The sequence below is a fragment of the Heterocephalus glaber genome, unplaced genomic scaffold (genome assembly GCF_053883595.1).
Source record: "Heterocephalus glaber isolate CG9 unplaced genomic scaffold, H.glaber_assembly_v1.0 deba00000470, whole genome shotgun sequence".
Taxonomy (NCBI): domain Eukaryota; kingdom Metazoa; phylum Chordata; class Mammalia; order Rodentia; family Bathyergidae; genus Heterocephalus; species Heterocephalus glaber.
Genome location: NW_028258145.1, coordinates 16035028 through 16049869, shown reverse-complemented (window position 1 = coordinate 16049869; position 14842 = coordinate 16035028).

Below are 14842 nucleotides of genomic sequence, written 5' to 3'. Positions count from 1 at the left end.
CTATGCCAACACACACACACACACACACACACACACACACACACAGATCTTGCCACCAACAGAAGCTAGATCAACTTGAAGTCTTCTGTGGGGAGTCCACTTTCTGATACTATGATCACAAACCAGCTCTCCTGTCTGAGAGCCTCAGTTTCCTCTTCTGCTAATCAGAACACTTACTTTGCAGGTTTACTTTGAGGATTACCTGACACAATGTATTTCGAAGTGCTAGGTAAACTCTCAAATGCCGTACAAATGGTTCTTCCTATTAACACAATTATAGTCTGCACTGAACAATTTAGTACTTTTAAGCTACCTTGTGTTTTCTACTAATTGCCCCAGGAATTAGTCTTATCTTGCCTGGGAGGTTGCCTCTCCCTTGAGAAGAAAGTTCTTTTATGGTTCCCGCAGTGCTGATGCAGCTCTGGGCACAGGGTTGGAAGCTGACCTGGTCCACCCAATGTGGCAGCAACAGGACCTGCTAGGGCTGTTTGGGGGCCGAGTGCCATAGATTCATTGGTAGTGGTTCTGCTAGCCAGTTAGTGAGCCTTGTTAATTTGCAGTCATGATGCTGATGCAGTGACTTCCTCTTGTGCACTAGAACTGGGAAGAGCCCTTTGTAAAGCCCTTTCTATACACTAATTATTCAGACACTCAAGAGAAGTGTCTGAGCAAGTGTGATCAGAATCCTCATTTTAGAGATGAGGATATGAAGTTCAGAAAGGGTAGGTCACTCATCCAAAGCCACACAGCCAGTGAGTGGTAGAGGAAGGATGTAAGGCAGAGGATAGTGGCTTAACCACAGTGGTAAACCACCAGGAGAGGCTCCAATTAGAGCATATGGTGATCTAGGGGCCAGATTCGAGATGGGGATGTCTAGGGGTGACAGATGGTTGCTCTGGGGAGGGAGCCCTTCCCTCTGGGCTGGGCTCCCTTGTGGAGCTGGGCTGCTCACCATGGGCCAGCCAGGAGCAGGTGTCTGCTCAGGGAGTGGATATTTCTGTGGGAAGAGAGTGACAATGGTTCTGGGGGATTTTCAGCTGCTGGCAGGGACCCCCCCACACACCTGGTAGGCCCCAATGGATAGACTCAAAATTGGGCATCTGCGTGCCAAGTATGATGGTGCACACCTGTAACCCCAGCACTCAGGAAGTTGAGGCAGGAGAATCGCCGTAAGTTCAAGGCTGGCCTGAACTACATAGCAAGATGCTATCTCAAAAAATGGAAATAGAAGAAGGAGAAGGAGAAAGAAGGATGTGGGAACCTTTTTTGAGTTTCTCAGCTGTGTGCTAAATTAACATAGAGTAAGCAGTATGGGGAGGACTGGGCCACTCAACTCCTGGAAAGAGGACAGGGAGGACTCCTTTATGCCTCAGCCCAAGAAAGCATCATCCTTCCCAGAGCCACCCTTTCAGTCCCCACTCTCCAGTCCTCTATTCTGCACCCAGGGTCTTGCAGGTGCCATGACCTGGGTAAATGCTGAAGGCCAAAGCGGAGACTTGCTGTTGTGTCAGGCAGTGATGAGCAGGTAGGAAAGAGGAAAGCAGAAGACATGGCCCGGCCTGGCATGTGCAGAAGCACCAGAGCTGCAGTCACATCCGGAGCTGCCTGGGGCTGCCAGTGCCTGGTTCTCTACTCAGAGGCCTGGGCTGCCCTCCTTCGGCCCCTTCGCCTCCCCCTCCAGCACTGAGTGGGTGTTGAAGTGTCAGTTTAGGAGCTCATACCCTGCTACCTAAGCATTCTCCAAGAGCCACTGTTGAATAAACCATAAGCCCAGGCCTGGCCCCAGAACCTAGTCGTCCCTGAGGGGATTAGGCTGGAGCAGAACAGCAGGAGGTGCTGAGGTCCCAGAAAGATGCTGGGCAGGGCGCTGGGGGGAGTGGGGCCAGCTGGATGGAAGGGGACCCCTGTGGATTCAGGACTGTTTTCGTCTCCTCCTCTGTGGTTTGGTCATTGTTATAAACCAGCATCTCAGAGCAGACGCAGGACTTCTGTTGCTGATAGAGATATCTGCATGCAGGGCCCTCATCCCTTCTGGGACAGGTGAGAAGTGGCATTAGTCTCTCTGGCCAGGATGAAACCACATGGAGCCTCCCCTTGGCTTGGCCATGTCTCACCCCCCTCCTCACTCTCCTGTCTCTCCTGGATAATGTCTCCCTCCCACGATCCCTCATCCAAGGCTCACTGAGCTTGCCTGTAAAACTGACTCAGTTTAGGTCATGAGGGTTCAGAAAAGTTGGAGCCGAGCTCTGTTCAATGTCCCTGCAAACAAAGGTCACTGTGCACTGCCTCCCACTGGTTCTGGGCAAACATCCATTCTGAGTCCTGAAAGCCCAGGAGGAGCCTAGGCACTGCTTCCTGTGGCCAGTAGAGGGCAGGAGAGCACACCCAAAGTCTTCCCTCCAAAATTGAACCCCCCCAAACACACACACACACGCACACACACACACACACGCACACACACACACACACACACGCACTCTCTCTCACAGTTCCCACAGGCTTGCAAATCTAACTTTGTTCTTTGTAAGTAAGGGGCCCTGATGGTCAGAGGGGGCATCGGACCCCCTCAAAGTTTGGTGCGTTTTTTGTTTTGTTTCATTTTTGTATTTCTTTTCCCACTAAACCCGGCCTGTACTGCATGCTAAGCGAGCACTGTGCCAATGAACTACTTCCCTGGCCCCTAAAGATATGTTTAACTCATTAATTCTCAAATTTAATATGGAAATCTTCCTTCTTTAAAAAAAAAAGTTACCGGACCTGGGATTTAGCTTAGTGGTGCCGCCTGCCTCGTAAGCTCAAAGTCCTGAGTTCGATCCCCAGTACCAAAAAAAAAAAAAGTTACAAAGGCCTCCAATGTTGCCTTAGTTTTTAATTTTGTAGTAAAGCTACTCCAGTTCATAGAAACATGAAACATAAAACATCAACTCCATCCATAGACAGCTCATAGGATCAGCAGAAATAAATATTCAGAGTGAATGTGAACAAATCTATGAACAGAATCAATAAAGTCGAAGTGAGCGTGCTCCTACCCTCAAGGTCCAAGCTCAGTGTGACTCTGGCCCTTCACCCCAGCAGGCCCGGGCTGTGTGTAGCATGTGTGGCTGTGTGCAGCTTGTCTCCCTCCCGCTGTGGTGCTGTAGCCTCGCTCTTCCGTGCTTCCCGTGTTCTGCCTTGGGAAACGCACTGTGCTTCCTCCAGTTAACTGCCTTCAGAATGGCCCGGGAGAGGTGCCTGAGTGTGGGTTCTCTGAAGGGTCGGCTGTCCCCACCTGGGCACTTGCCTGCAGGTTCCAAGCAGCCACCTTCCAAAGCCTGGAAAATGAAAGAAATCGGATATATACAGTCCTGCCATGGGTAGGAAGACCTTGTCTCAGGATCCTCAAGAAGCCTGAAGCTTCCGACTCCAGTCTGGCAAGCAGACATAACCCGCACCACCCTGGGTCACCTCACTTTCCGATTGCTTTAGCTTATTAAGTCTCTCGAGTATTGAGGCTTTACTGGATGCTACTATTAGGAGCTTGAGGAAAAAAGAGCCATTTTGCCTCAACCCTAAGGGCAGATTTTTAACTTGAGTTCCTTTAATTGCCAAGAGGACCAAAGCTACAATTCCGAGAATCTAAGAATTGAAAAGGGAAGAACTGCAAGTTGATTTACCCTAACCTGAAATGGAAGGTTAGCATCTCCTTCAAATATCTGTGCCGGCAAAAACCAGTTAATCCCAGCAACACCTTGGACTTTGTCAGCAATAGAAATCACGGATATCTTCATAGATATTACAGCAGTCTCCCTGTTAAAACTGGAGATTTATTGTAAAAGTCAGCTTCCAGGGGCCTCCTTGAATAGGTCCAGTTCCACAGATCCCACAGAAGATAGGGAGCCATGGATGATGCAGCTCAGGGTGGTCACTGTCATCAAAAGAAAACGATCATCGACTCCTCGGTGCCATTCTAGTCCCAGGAACCTTCCTCCTTCACCTATACAACCTTTGGAAATTGATCAGTTAAGTGGTCACTCAGAGCAGCGTTCAAGTACCCCCTGGGTGGTTGTTAATGACTGTCACCATGTGGTACTACAGATAGATCTCTTGAACTTATTCCTCCTTTCTAATGGAAGCCCTGAATTATTCCTATACAGAAGAAAGTGTGCTGTATTTGGCTCATGCGTCTGTGTTGTCATCAGCTCAAGGGTTGGCAGAAGGTTCTAGGCAGAGACCCACACCCAAGGGTAGAGACAGTGCCCGAGTGGGTGGAGGAGTGGTCTGGAAGTCAGGAAGTCCCATTCCCGCTCCTGCTCTTCCCACCATCTGGCTGGGCCCTCTCATCCCCACTCACCTGTGAAGCAATGAAGTTGGACCCCAGGTTCTCTGCACTCCTTCCTAGTCTGTACCTCACTGGGGCTTTGCTGGCCCTCCACGGGGAAGCCTCCTTTATGGCTCCAGTCCATCAGAGGGAGGGAACGACTTTGCTTGCTGTCTTAGGTTTGGTGTCAATGGCCACTTAAACTCCCAGCATTTATAAAGCCCTATTATGAGCTTGGTCTCATACTAAACCCGAGGAAGCATCCTAATGAACAAGGAACCCCTTGCTCTCCAGCGATTTCTATAACACCTGTACACACACACACACACACAGGCACTAGGTAATTCCTGTGGTATTTCTGAGAAGGGACGAAATCACTGGAACAGTGTTGGGTGGTTAGTGAAAATTTCCTAGAGGGAATGGGTGAAGTAGATCTCTAAAGAGAGGTGGGTTTGGGATAACAGGTCTTACCAGCATCATGGAATGAATTATATATCCCTCAATCTATATGCTGAAGTCCTAAACCCCACAATCAGAATATGACTGTCTTTGGAGATATGGTCTTCAAAAGGCAAATAAAATAAAATGAGGTTCTTAGAGTGGGCACTGATCCAATAGGACCAATGTCTTTATAATAAACTTGGACAAAGACATGTAGAGATGGAAAACAGTGTTACGGCCCTAGTAAATTAATACATCAGCCAAGAGGCAGAACATTCACAAAATAACTCAGAGAAGTCAGGATGCAGCAGAGCCCAGCCTGCCTTGAGGAGGGGGGACTGAAGTTTTCAGAGTGCTCCTGTGTGCCAGACACATGCAGGACACATGGCCCCACTTCAGCTCCTCAAATGCCACTTTCAGACAAGATGTGGAGGCTTTGAAGAGTACAAGAGGTGCCCAAGTGGAGAGCACGGCCTCCTCTGCCTGCTGTCCACCCTCCCCCCAATGTCATCAGTGTCACTGCCCCTTGGCCCGGCTGGTGTGGCTCACTTTGGACAAAGTCCCTCTAAGCTCTGGTATCCACAGCCAAGAGCGTTGACTTGTTGCAGATCATTCCTTGAGCTGTGTGACCGAGGCTGTCTCTCCTCCAGCTGCTGCTCTCTGCGGCTGCCTTCTGGCTTGGCATCTCCTCTCCAGAGGTTCCATGTCTTCCCACCCCCTGGGGTCCAGGCTGGGTGCAAAGGACAACTCTGAAGATCTGCGCCAGCTCCCATGCTCCCTGTGGGATGTCTGAGGCTTCTGTTGCCACTGCTTAAGGGGTCAGCTTCTCCCCTCAGGTCCTGCCTTCGTTGATTCCCTGCAGGTCTCCTGAGGGGACAGCTCACAAGGCCACTGTGTGGAATTCTCTGCCTCTGTGTCTGGGGGAGCTTTCTTCCATCGAAGAAGGCCTGGATCTAGATTGAGCCCTGGATGGGAGTGCGAATCTGATTGTTGCTGGCACTCTGTTTACAGTTAGACCAGAGGCAAGGCGCCCCCTCCCTCGGCCCAGCTGCCTGATCTGTAAAAGGGCAGGGGCTTTCCATCTTTTCCTCTGAAGTCCCCTAAAGGAAAGGGAACAATATATTCTGCCTGCCTTGGTGGTGCAACTGCTTTTAAGAGCGAAATAAGGCACTTGTTATACCTAAGCCATCGATGTGTGTTTACGTTTGATTTCTTTTTGTGGGTTGCATTGTCTCGCACAAAAGATTTTGGAGTTCTAACCCCTGGAACCGGTGGATGTGAGCCTACTTGAAACTAACAGTCTTTGCAAATGATCAAGTCAATGTGAGGTCATTAGGGGGGAGTCCTAACCCAGTATGATTGTGTTCTTATAAAAAAAGGGAAATAGGACACAGACAAACCTGCCTGGGGCGGCGAGGAGATGACGTGAAGATACAGGGAGAATGACATCTACAACCCAGGAACACCTGAGGCTACCAGAAGCTAGGAGAGAGGCCCAGAACTGATTCTCCCTCACAGCCAAGCCTGCTGACACCTTCATTTCAGACTTCTGGCTTCCAGACCTCGGAGACAATAAATTTTTGTTGTTGAAATCATCCAGTTCACAATACTTAGTTACCTAGTCCCAGGAAAGTAATATACTCCTTTAAATAAGTTTTTGTCTTAGTACATATAAATATACAAATAATTTTCCCCCTTAAGCCTTCAGATAAAATTTATGTTCCTAGAATATATCCATGCTTAGTCCAGGGACCAGAGTATCACTGTGGCCCCACTCCACACTTGGAAAGGCTTGAGCTTCCATTCATTCATTCATTCATTCATTCAACTCATGTTCAAGGAGCACCAGCTGCAAGCCAGCCCCAGTTCCAGGCACATGGATACAGCAAAGTACCTATCGCTCTGGAGCCTTCACAGTGGGGAGGGTGAGGAACAGGCGCTAGAGGAGTCCATTAATAAGCAAGAAAGTTCAGACTTCAGTGAGGCTGTGAAGGAACCTAAACAGAGGGGCGGTATGATGGGGACGGGAAAGGCGGGCCAGCTTCCCGTGGGGTGACCAGGGCTCTGAGAATGAAGGACACAGAATGTGGTGCGCTCCCCAAGGGACCCCATCATCAGGCCCAGGGAGCTCCATGACGGGGATGGGTTTTATTCTAAACAGTGCAACAAAACAGTTTAACTTGCGTGTTTGAAAGATCAGTCTGTACCACATGATCCAGCAGTCCCACTTCCAAATATATATACCCAAAAGAGTTGAGCTGGGTATGACGGTGCATGCCTCTAATCCCAGCACTCTAGGAGGCTGAGGCAGGAGGATCACAAATTCAAGCCCAGCCTGGGGAACTTAGCAACTTAGTGAGATCCTGCCTCAAAATAAAAAATAAAGACAAGGCTGAGGATGTAGCTCAGTGTGAAGGCTCTGGATTCGATCCCCAGTACTGAAAAAAAATTTTTAATTATCAAATAGAAACTTGTGCATCCATATTCATGCCAGCATTATTGACAAAGGTGGAGACACACATTGCATGGTGACACAGGCCTACGATCCCAGCACTCAGACTGAGGCAGGAGGAATGTGAGTTCAAGGCCAGCTTGGACCACAGAGCAAGAATCGATCTGCAGAGGTGGGGGGGGGGGGGGAGAAGCAGCCAAGCACAAAAGAACAAATATTGTGAGTCTACCTCCTCGAGGTCCCTAGTGCTGCACAGAATCAGGCAGCTACCAGCAGGTGGAACAGGAGAAAGAGCAGGAGTGTTGTTCAGTGGGTAGAGTTCCAGTTTGGGAAGATGAACATGTTTTGGAGATGGTTGGTGGTGATGGCTACACAGCAGTGAGAATGAACTTATACTTGAAAATGGTTAAGATGGTCAATTTTATATTATGTGCATTTTACCACAATTTTAAAACCAAAAACATAAAGGTCAGTCTGGTTGTTCTTTGGGGCAGGGAGGACTGGACCGGACACACAGCAGCCAGGCCGTATTTCCCTTGCTCCTGGCCACAGCAGGCTGGCGCCAATGTCTACCCAGAGACCTTTCCCAGTGCTGCTGGCACGTGGGAAATTGCCTCGTCCTGCACTTGGTTGTCATTTGTGGCTGAGGTGCAAGGGTGGGGGTGGAGGCCCGGGACCACCTGCTGCTCCCAGACCCCCTTCCCGCCTCCTGGAACAGAGCCTCAGCCCGCTCCTCCAGGCCCCTTCCTGCGCCCAGCCCCTGGCGCTGCCCAGGCAGGCCCAGCACGGGGAATCACCCTGCCCTAGAAAAAAAAAAAGGTAGGAGAGGGAGAAAAGAAGCACAATTAAAATCTTAGTGTATGAATAATTACATTTTAAAAATCCCCACATTTTTTTTTACATCAAAAGGAATTCTGTAATCAGAGGTTTAATTTGCAGATTTAGTGGCATTTGGCAGGTTAAAAGTAGGTGCTGTGAAGTGAGTAAGCGTGGGATTTGGGGCTGGAAGCAAAGAATGGGAGGATCTGTTCGGCCAGAAATCCCAGCTTTGAGCAGCCTCTGAGCTCCAGCCGTACTTCCTGTGCCCACAGCCACCCCGGGAAGGCTGTGGGGAGGGCCGGGGGAGGGAGGAGCCTGCCCCAGTCCTGCAGCCTCCCTTCTTAAAAATAACTTCATTGGGTTTTTTCCCGATTACTGGCTCTTTGCAAAAGATAAATCAATAAATACAATTTTAAGATTCTGAAGATACTGTATAGAAAATCAAAAGAACAAAAGGCAAAGATCACCTATTGTTTTCCAGCCTAGAAGTAGGAGTATCTTTTTCTCTTTCTTAGGATAATGTGGATAAAATCTCTTTGCCAGTTGATTGAGCTTCACAAATGCAGTTTTATTGCCCCCACTCCCCCCTGGATTTTCCTTTGCCTCATCTTTTCTGAAAGTCTCTCTTTCTTTGCCCAAAGAGGAAAAGAAAATCAAAACAAAACGTCAGCTCGGATCTAGGAAGTTTGGAAGAGAGATTTGGGCCTGAGATGCTTTCCACAAATGATGCTGGAAGAGCAGCCCCAGGAAGGGGCACAGAGCTGGCAGTCCTGGGGGGGCGGGCAGGGTGACAACCCAGAGGGTGGCACCAGGTGGCCTTTCCTGTGGAAGGGAGGGGAGGACCAGGACTGGATAGTGTTTAGGGCCCATATCAGCCAGCCAGGGGATCCTGCAGGCCCCAGAAGGGTCTTGAAGTGAGGTGACTGTCCCTGCTGAGGGAGTTTCCACAGAGGCTGGAGGGCGGAGGGCTGCCTATGGCAGAAACCCCAAGAGCTGGGGAACTTGCCATCAATCCTAAGGGTGTGTGTGTGTGTGTGTGTGTGTGTGTGTGTGTGTGTGTGTGTGTGAGAGAGAGAGAGAGAGAGAGAGAGAGAGAGACAGAGAGAGACAGAGAGAGACAGAGAGAGACAGAGACATGGGGTGGGGGGAGGGGGGATTATTGTTGGAGTGCACTGAGGCAAAACTCTAAAACCAGACTAAGCCAGAGGCTCCTGAAGAAACTTTGCCAGTGGCCAGGTGGTTTTGAGAGACACCTGGGAAGACAAATGTAAGAAGGAGACAACAGCAGCTCACATGACGTGCTTATAGTCTGGGAAAACAAGATAGGCACTTTCAGGAGAAAGGAAGGCCAAATCCAGAGCAGTTACAAAGCATGGCTTTCCAGATGAATTTGAAAGCTGTGGGCCAGCATCTGCCTTCAACATCCAGGGGGAATGGTTCTTCTCACAGATGCTAGACAGGTGGCAGTTTTCAGTGGCAACCATGACCATGCATGTCCGTCTTCTTCTCTAAGAAAATGGGCTTCTGCTTTTGTACTAAATCCAATGAGTAGAGACTTGGGGAGCTTGAGGGACTGGCCTCAAGGCTCACAGTCATTAAGCGGCAGAAAGGAGGCTCACGGTCCTGGTTTCTGGGACTTCAGCACCAACAGATTTCCCCTCTCCCAGCTTCTGTGCCTGGGCTCACTGTGAGTAGCTTCTAAAATGTGTAAGGCACCAAAGGAACAGCAAGATGACTCAAAAGCGTGGTGTTGGACCACAGCAGATAGCAGAGCATGGTCTCCTAGAGTAACTAATTATAGCAAGAAATTATCAAAGAGAGACTTAAGACTTTTACTTTAGAATAAAACGGTAAAATTCTGGAAATAAAGTTCTATTTTGTTAATAATGAAATAGATCAAGATCTTTATGAATATATTTTATATTTTTCACATAAAATAGGATCCATACAAATGTCTTAAATTGAAATAACTCTTTTGTCATTTAAAAAGACTATCACTCCACTTAATGTTAGGAGTAAGGTAGCTGGTTTGATCTTTGTTATCAGGGTCAACATCGAGTTTACCTTTATATTGTATTTCTGCCACGAATACAATGTAGCAAAGGAAAAAAGATCAACTGCCTTTTTGCAGTATTTATGTAATGCTTTATTGTTATTATGATTAGCAATTATTTCATTTTGAACAGTTCTAGCTGTTCTAAGTTGTTAGAAGCCAGAGTCTCTCTTCATTTGGAGGCTGCCTGACTTCATCATCATGTACAACATCACGTTGTACCCCATAAATATATACAATCATTATCTGCCAATGAAAAAGAACATTTAAAAAAGTACCATCCTCTGGATCCATGAAAACTGATATGGTGTAGGAGAAATGTTTAGTATACAAGAAACACTGAATTGTATCAGTGTTCAAATATATTTGAACCTTGTAAGTCTGAACATACAATATAGGCTAAGGATAACTGTTGAAAATCAGACATCAGAAGAGTCAATTACTACAGGTCACACATAGATGGTGGCTCCATTGGATGTCATATGTTTGTGATCAGATAATGATTGTTGCCCAATACTCTTCGGTAAGGTACATCATCTCAAAAAGGCAGATTATTGAGCTAGGTATGGTGGTGTACACCTGTAATCCCAGCTCTCGGGAGGCTGAGGAAGCAGGATCACCATGAGTTCAAGGCCAGTCTGGGATACATAGTGAGTTCAAGACCAACCTAAAGTATATAGTGAGATCCTGTCTCAAAAAAAAAAAAAAGGGCAGATTATCACATAATAATAGCAAAGGACCCTAAATCAATATTGTCTTAAGTAGATATTTAAATATTTTTAAGAGCAAAAGTTTGGCTTATGTAGCTTTGAGGGATTTAGGAAAAAGGTGACATATCTATTCATTTCATAAGACCATCTTAGCTTTCATGAGAAATTGGTAAAATAATGCTCATTTGACCCAAATGTGCAAAAAAAGTAGCAAATATTTTGGTAAAAGACGTGTTCTGCAATGTAGGAAAAAAACCATAAAAGATTCAGGGACCTTCTTATATTGATGAAGTTTTTTAAGGTCTAGTAATCTGGGAGTGTGATCAGATATCCCCTCCAAAATTCAGGACAAATAATTGTACCTTAAAACTCCCCCCACTGAGAAAGAAATGCAGCACTTGGTTGACATCTTTGGGTTTTGTAAGCTTTGAATTCCTTTTTCAGGGTACTATTATGATCTATTTATCAGGGGCTACAGAAGGCTGCTAATTTTGAGCAAGGTCCAGAGCAAAACCAGGCCCTACAACACAATCAGACTATGGACAACCTGTGTGGCTCATACAGCCTAGGAGACAGTATCAGATATATTTGTGCAGAAAGTTGCCAACTGTGTCTCCCCCATGACAGAGACACAGAGTAACACTTAGGGTTCTAGGTGAAGACATTTCCTGACGAGGGCCACACAACATCAGTTCAGAAACAGCTCCTGGCATGCTGCTGGGCTTCAGCAGAAACTGAATCTCTGACCATGCAAAGACAAGTAAGGCCATGAGCTGGAGATACTATTAGAGCTACTAAGTCGTAAGTTTGGGGAGGGGAAATAGCAGAAATCAATCATAAAATGAAACGGGACACTGGGGATCAGGCTGAGGCAGGCTGGGTGGGACAAGTAGCTGTACAATTGGATGGGCCAGAGCACTGCCATCCAGTGCACCATTCTCAGCGCACACGGCCAGTGCAGGTAGGAGGTGCTCCCTGTGACCTGCTGATACAGGAAGGAAAATGCGATTTCTGTTCATGGATAGGTCAGCGGGTACCTGCAAGCCCCAGACGAAATGTGGATGCACTGTGTGCCCTCTCAGATATCCCTGTAAGGCAGCAGTGAGGACACCTCCTAGTGAACTCCTGGGTAACATTGTGGTAATTTGGTCTCTGCCCTGGTTCCTGGCACACAGCTCCTAAAACTCTTGTAATCACCAGAGTGACAGGAGTGGTTTTTGGACATCAATGAGATGGCTGCTGGCTAGTCCCCTCGCTCCCATAGCTTCAGAATGGATCCTAAGCCTTTCAGTCCAAGCACCACAACCCACAAATTCTGGGGATGGAAGAAGGGCTGAAGGTTGAGTCGATCAGCAAGGCCAATGATGTAATTAACCGTGCTGTATTAGTCTGCTTTGTGTTATTGTAACAAATACCTGAGGTAATCAACCTATAACAAAAAAGGTTTATTTTGGCTTGTGGTTTCAGGGGTTTTAGACCAAGGCTGACCCCACTGCCTCTGGGCCTGTGGTGAGCATATCATGGCAAGGGGTGTGAGGTGAAGCAGACCGCTTACCTCATTCATGATAACCAGGAAGCAAAGACAGAGGAAGAGCAGAGACTGGGTGCCAATATCCCCTTCAAGGCTCTGTCCCAGTGACCTAGCTTCCTTCCACTAAGAGCCACTTCCTAAATATTCCAGCACCTCCTAATAGTGCCACAGGCTGGAGGCCAATCTTTCAACACAGGGATCTTTGGGGGAACACTCAAGATCCAAACTATAGCATACACCTAAGTAGTGACGCATTCATCAAAACCCAGAGAATAGGGTATGAAGAGTTTTCAGATGGCTGAAGACCTGGAGGTCCAGGATGGTGTTTTCTCAGAGAGGACACAGAAGCTCCTCCCCGACAGCTGGTGCTGTGCATCTATTTGACTGTTCATCTGCACCATTTGTAATGTCCTTCAAAGTAAACCAGTAAACGTAAGTATTTCCCTGAGTTCTGCTAGCTGCTCTAGAAAATTAATTTAACCCAAGGAGGAGGCAGTGGAAACCCCAATTAATAGCGTGTCAGTAAGAAACACAGGTAAAACCCTCTGGGGCTTGCACCTGAAGGCAGGGGTAGTCTTGTGGGACTGAGCCCTCATGCTATGGGATGGGACTTCAGCTCCAGGTAAATAGTGTCAGAATTGCATTGATTTGAATTATAAGACACCCATTTGGAGTCCATTGCAGAATGCTTGGTTGGTGATGGGAAAAACCTCTATACACATTTTGGGATCTCCCAACACAGGTGAAATGCTCCGTGTTGACTGAAAAGAGAAGAAAACTACTTCATTTCCTGTATCTCCTATGCCTGATCAATCTCCTTTTTGAGGACAGAGAAGTTGCTTGAAGAAAGAGCAAACAGACTCCTAGATTGTGTTGAATGGCTTGCTGGTTTGCCAGAGACCTGGAAGGAGCATGATTGGAAGAGCAGAACAAAGAAATCTGGAAAACAGGCTTGAGGATGGACTCGTAGGAGTGGAGTCCAAAATTGTGAGATTCTTTTTTTGACCCATTAATGCCCATCAGGAAGTAGTCACTGCAGAAGAGGTGCCTAAACAGCTGAGCAGCTAGAATCACTTCACCAATAGATGTCAGCCTGTTCTGTCCTCCTAGTGTCTTCACAGTGGCTCATGAACAGTGTTAAGCCCATAGCAGGGATGGCAGTCATGCATGGCCCCGACAGCATGGACTCCAGCTAAATGAGACAGTTTTCTGTCTTCCTTAAATGGTGATGTGCTCTAAACCTGATCAAGCTCTAGAATCAAATACTGGCTTATGGAAAATACAAAGGAGAGAGAAGCAGTGAACACATTAAATCACACCAGAGGGGTGAAACCCAAACAAGGGGAGTTTCATAGGACAAATGTTTGAATATCTTCAGTAAATAAATTGCTAGGTGAGAAAGAGAAACTATAGATTAAAAGACTATTTTGTAACTTATCAACAAATTGCAAGTGGGGTCCTTACTAGCACTGTGATTTTTTAATGGAAAAAATTTGAACATTTACCAAATTGGAAATATGAGCACTGAAAGATATTTGATGTTAAAGATGTATACTTAATTGGGGAGGGCGTGGTAATGGTATATGGTTATGTTACAGAAAGAGAGAGAGAGAGAGAGAGATCCAAACCTTTAAAAATGTACACTAAAATTTGCGTATAAAATTATATGATAGCTGGGATTTGTTTTAAATAAAATCAGGAGGACATGTGCATAGTTAAAGGTTTATGGATTGAAGAATTTTAGCTGCATTTATGAAAATGGCACTTCTGTCTCTCCCTCTTTCTGCTTTGCTGGTGTTCTGAGCATGTGCTTAGTAAACCTTTTGGGTAATCACATCATTGACTGTGGTTTCAGAATGTTTCATTTTAAAAGGAAGTTTCATTGCTTAAACTAACGTCTATTTAAATCCTCTCCCTAAAAGCTCACCATGAATTTCTCCACCCTTGGCTTAAACCCTGCCCTACCTGGGATTTGCTTTCTCCTGAGCTCCCCTGGCACACCTCCTGATTATTACAAAGTCTTATTTGAGGCCAAATGTGTCACCTTTGAGCTGCCACCATCAGTTCTTCCTCTCCCTTCAGGGCTCTAGTGAGTACATTTAATCTCTTGACCATGGCTGCCCCTGCTCAGTCAGGCTCTTGGCAGTTCTTGGGGTAAGTCTGTCTCCTCTCTCCTCTCCTACTCTGACTCCTCCAATGGTCTCCCCAGTTTGTGACAATATTAGTTGCCACAGTGAACTGAGCTTAGGCAAAGATGCCAAAGTGATACAACTGGTGGATTTTAGATCTAAACCCTAGCTTTTCTGATTCTAAGGGTTGGATTTCTAGCCTCTGCATCATGATTTTAACCTCCCATCTAATATAAAACAGTGTCAAAGTGCTTGGGACATTCAGGAAAAATTGGTATGGGCAAAACTTAAGTACCCTCCAGCCTTTGACAATGGAGTATTATCCAGAGCCTGAACTACTGAACGAAGGAGTGTACATGGCTGGGCATGGTGGAACACGTCTATAATCAGTTACTCTGGAGGCTTGAGAC